Below are 6,077 nucleotides of genomic sequence, written 5' to 3'. Positions count from 1 at the left end.
GTATTTTGTTCACATTTCATTAAAAATTATACTAAATAGCCAAACCATGAAAAAAAAGCATGTGAATTTATGTATAGTGTATAAAAAATTAACGGTAATCTTTTAAAAAACATTTTATAGCTTCGATTTTTCATAAAAACATCAATTAAAAAACAAACTTTTTATTTAGATATTCATGCACAAAAAAATAAAATCCCCTTTTTAAATTCATAAAAAGATAATTGGCAAATGATTTTTTTTTGCGATTCTGACCTATCAAAAATCACCTTTCATATTTTCATTTCAAATTTAAAGAAGGGTTAATTATGTTATTAGAAGGACTGTGTGTAGTTATAGAATTTTTTGTGTTGGTTTGTCTGGTAGCTTCTATTTTTGCAATAGTCAAAGGTTTTTTAGCTGAAGTACGTAGATTTCAAGTAAATGATGATAAAAGAATTGTGGCGGATGATATGGTTAATGAAATAGTTGGGAATTATAAAGAAGAAGTAAAAAATTTACAATCTTTAGGAAACGATCCTTCGAAACGTGTAGAGAATCTTAATTTGCTTTTTGACAATATAATGTGCATTAAAGGTCAAATAACATCATTCACTAAACAGAAAAACGTTGTTTATTACGACGAGTTAAGCGATGCATGCGATGATAAATTGATGGATGATAGAGTTTTTTTAAAGTCTAAAACAGAAGAGATAGCAATAATTCGTAGGATATCTTATGATTATGTTTACGATTTAATCGTATATTTCTGTGAGAAGTACATTGGAAAAGAAAATAAAGGAACATACCACAAGCTAATCTCTAAATTTCACAAGGAATATCAAGATTTTGTGAAAATTGAGTACGTTATAAGTCCAAATATAAGATCAAAAAGATATAAAAATTTTAACACCATGATCAAGAATTTTGTTGAAATCACGACATTGTTAAAGAATGAGTTGAAAGAAAAATCGGACGACTCACACGAGATACAAGAGAGGCTAGATAACATAGCTTCTACACATGAAATTTTAAACATGCAACTCTTTAAAATGAACTTTGAGTTCAAAGAAATACATGATGACAAGAATATAACGAAATTCGATACCTTAATAAACGAAGTTCTTGATGAATTCGACAGAGCCGTTCAATTCATTATTGCTGAAATTAATTTCATTGAGAATGATGGATAAATTTCAATGTCAAAAAATCATAAGAAATAAAAAAAATGTGTTGTTTTAAGTATTTATAACTTTATATATGTTTTTTATTTATTTTATCCATAAAATCCCTTCTACCTGTAATTCAATATAAAAAATATATAAACCTTTTCGACTTTTAATCGTAAGCATTTTTAACCAAAAGAATGTTGTAAAGAATAAACCGAACAGTTTGATATACCTGCAGATAATCTGTATAAGTTGAAGCATTATAAGAAATAAAATCATGTGTCATAGCTGAGATTTTGTGTTTAAAAACACTAACACAATGTTTTAAGAAGTTGTGAATTCAACGAAAGTGGATGTATGTGTACAAAGTTTGACTGCGGAAAATACTAAAATAATAATCAATGAAAGAAAAATATATACACAAGAATGTTTATAAAACAATGGGATCAAGAAATATAAATTAGTATATTATATAAAATCATATATATTTTTATTTATTTAAAAGATATAAAGATATAAAGATAATAAGATTTTGCAAACTACATTTAAACAAGGTGTAATATAGTAAAAACACGGATTTATATAAAAATATGATCTTTAACAATTTTTAATCATTTTTATCTCCTTTAAAAGGATAATTAGCTAATCTAATATAAAATGTTCGGCCTCTACCTCTGCCATTTCAACTTACGGCATTAAGTGGTACGAGCGGCTATTATACAATTAAAAAATTTATTAGAGTTGGGGAATCCCATGTGTTCTCATTACCCCCCCCATAAAATCCACCATGGGTCAAGCTCGTATCTTATATAAATGATATAATTTTTATAATATTTTTCACAAGACAAAATTTGACAGAACCGTCATTGAATTTCGCGGTATTCGAGTTCTCTGCAACACAGGATTATCGCCTAAAAGAATATAAATTATTAATGACGGAATGGAAAAAAAGTAACTGTATATCGCTGTATAGATTACATATATTTAATAAAGATATAATGCAGAAAAACATAGTAAATATTGTTTTTTAGCGGATTTATCCTATTTTTGCCTCATCTTTATAAATCGGCATGATTTTTGTATTCCATATTTAATTTCGTTATTTTCATGAAAAATTATATCCATATGTTCATAAAATAATATTTAAATGACTTAAGATTCTTTCCACAAGATCATAAAATATTAACCGATTAAGATAAAGGAATTTAAATTTAAGAAATGCTACAGTATTTTAAAAACGTTTTTTATAATATTAACCCAAAAAAATGATTTGAAACGCTTACAAAATTTTAGGTCATTATGTACAGTAAAAATAACAACAGAAGTCGTTTTTTTTTTACATATAATATTTGAAAATATACAATTTAAATTATCAAGCGTAATAATAGTTATCTTATCACCGCAATTTTTGTATATATCTCTTATCTGAGATCCATATTTTCATTTCTGCTGCTATAATATAACAAAGATAAAATTATAAAAATAATAATTATAGCTACACAATTTCTATTGTAGAAAAAAGATTTTGATCATATTATTATATTCGTTTGTTTCTTTAAAACTTATAATTTCATCTTATGATTCGATCCGTCAGTTATTATTGATTGAGAAAGAATTAATATATTGATTTTAATTATCAGATTTTGAATATTTTTTTTACAAGATCAAATAGAAAAAAAAGTTTAGGTTTTATTAAATACTATATCTGGCCTCAATATGACACTTTACGTATATTAAGAACAAATGTAGTGGAATATTGATATATAAAGGCATCTTTTATTAAAATATAAATACAAATTATCTTTATGTGATTCAAAATAAATAAATCCTGGAACCTATTATTTTCGATTTAGATAGAAATATAAAGGAATTTTTTTCCTAGCCAGATATTTGGATCGAAGGCTTTATAATCTCAATTTTTTTTCATAAAGCAGTTATGATTCAAATTCGATATTATAGATGCTTTATACCATAAACCAAAAACAGGGCACTGAGATTCAGCGTTCATTACATTGAATTTAAATACTTGAAATTTACGGAATTAATCAACGTAAAACTAGATTAAGTTTTCTTATACCTATTATTGATTCAAGGGGGAATGCAAAAGTTACTTTATAAAAATAAAATTTAAAAAAACAATATATGTTTTGTCTATATAAAAAATAAATAACCACATGGAACTATATTTACTATAGTATACTACAAGAGAATAAAAGTTTCCGGATAAATAAAAAACTTCGTTTTACATTATTTTTATGTGAAGCAAGCCTCTTCTAAGATAAAAATTAGATAAAAGGGTATATTTAATAACACGAGCAGATAATAGTTGTATTCTTTTTAATTAATAAAAAATTAACTTAAAAAAAGAAGGACTAACAGCACAAAATTTATAAATTATATTACTCATTTTAACATTTTAGCATCAGAAAAATATAATTATAATATGCGAATTTATTGTCTTGATATAAGAATTCAAAAATAAATTTTTTAATTAAAGGTAGAAGATGTAGATGTTGATATAATAGAACCATAAACTAAACCTTATTAAAACTTATATCCCAATATTTAAATTATTCATATTATTCTGCTCATTAGAAAGAATTTTAATCGAATAAAATTTAAAGGTATTTACTTGATCAATTTGAATGAACATGCTAAATTATGATATACAGAAACGGAACTTATCTTATAGACTAAATAATTTAGAATTTGCGCAAATATAATGTAAATAGTGTCACAAAGACCTTTTATTGAATCCTAATAATCATCGAGTTGCTACTATTTTGAACATTAAAAATTACTCCTGTCAGCTAAAAGTCTTTTTATTAGGATTGAACTGGTTACAAAATAATATATTCCATTTCAATCCTTTAATATCTAAAAATTTTGTTTTTTTTGGTAAAACATGCCCATCTGATTATACTTTTTTCTTATACCTTTAGATCTTCCCACTAAGACCCATTTAGTTATGCTCCATATAATGTAATAAACATATTTTTATGTCTTGTGATACTTTTCGCCACATCTTACACCTTTAAAAACAAATGAAAGGCTATTTTAAATTTATAATATTTTTAAACCAATCTAAAATAAAGATTAGTAGATATTTGAGGCTTTAATATTGCCACTATTCATGATATTTCCAAATGAATTTTTATATTAAAATATATTCATCCAAGTATATTAATAGACCGTATTGTTTGATATTATGTATGCTCTTCATTTAAATTATATATTCTTTTCATTAGACTTATGTCTTTCACTTAAATTCACAGAATAATTGTATTATTTTATTTTTGCAGGTAATTTTTTTCTTATAATATATTTTATTTGTGTTTATTTCATTATATTTTTTAATCGCACATTAATTTCGATTATTTTATCCGTTGAAAAAATAAAACCCTAAAATTATCGTGTTAAAGTTATAAGATAGAACATATTTGCCTATAGATTCCTATTAAACTATTATTATTTTATACACAAGAACAAATGCCTTAACATAACTCAAAATTTATATTTCATTATGGATTTTATTTTTATAAATCATGACTACTCAAATAGAAGAGCTTAGAAAAAAAAAATTTTATATGTATTTAAAGGTTTTTATTCTCAATATATATGCAATTACGGATACGTTTCTTGTTTTACAATATTTAATTATATTTATATTTTCTCAAGATTTTTGAATATACTAATCGGGTTGAAGTCATCTAAAGAGACTTAATTTTGGTGCTAATTTTACAATAACTCCTATAAAAATACGATAAGAAGAGAAATCAGTACTGAAAAATAATATATTATACGAAAACAAGCTCGAAACAAAATTACATAAGAAAAATTGCAGAAAGTGTTGTAGGAAAGTAAGATTTTTTATAAAACGCACACCGCTGCTCAAAATCTAGTTGCATATCGTAACAAACACTGTATAAACACAAAAAACTAAATGAATCACCCCTGAATAAAAATGAAACTTGAATATTTATAAAATTTTGAGTAAATATATAAAAAGAATAAATTAAACAACGAACAGACATATATAAATCAAATATTTGTTATTTTAAGGGTACTTTAAAGCCTAAAAAATAAAAATGTTTTGAAAGGCGACTCAAAATAAGAAGTGAATCAATTTAAGTTGATGTAGATAAATTCAAACTTTAAAAAGGGAAATAAATATCAAACGAGGGGTTGAGGTGCATGGATAAATAGTGTTGTTAAAAGGTCAAGCTTAAGAAAAATATTATATTTTATAATAGAAGAAAAAAATATGGGTACAATCAATGTAATATTTAAAAGGCATGTACTGGGCGGTTCATCCATAAAAATTGTTTATTGAAAAGATACAGGGTATTGAAAACAATTGACTGCATATATAATGCATTTTAAGATTCACATGATTTTTAAGATCCAGTTGCGTATTTGTACATCTGACTATGATAAGAACTGTTTAGCATTGAATTTGATGTTCCATAGTGATACAGAGCAAGAAAATATATTGGTCTTATACACAGTATTTTAGATGATAAAAAGGAATCATGACTACTATTCTTTAGACTTCTTAATAAAAAAAATATTAAATAAACATTAATTATTGCATTTCTATCCATTATAAATTTTTATACTTGATATGCAATGCATGTGTGGTGTCTAGTTTTTTGTTTCGCGGTTGATAAAAACTAGGGACATTAAAAATAGCAGACCCAAAATTATGACACTTTCGACAGACCAGAGCCTATTAATTATATATCATAATCATCCATGTTATACTTTTGTGCACTTTCTCATACTATCTTATAGTAAAAATTTTTAATTTATATTTGAAATCATATATTTAAGGAATCACAAATAAATTAACTTGTGTTTTCTGTCCTAAAATCGATGATACACTATATCTGCCATCATACTTTTTAAATATTTTCGGATATTGAATGATAT

This window comes from Rhyacophila brunnea, unplaced genomic scaffold (genome assembly GCF_057557595.1).
Source record: "Rhyacophila brunnea isolate RB1 unplaced genomic scaffold, BYU_Rbru_1.0 scaffold_35, whole genome shotgun sequence".
Lineage (NCBI taxonomy): Eukaryota > Metazoa > Arthropoda > Insecta > Trichoptera > Rhyacophilidae > Rhyacophila > Rhyacophila brunnea.
The sequence above is the reverse complement of the archived record's forward strand: the minus strand, read 5'-3'. Positions refer to the sequence as shown.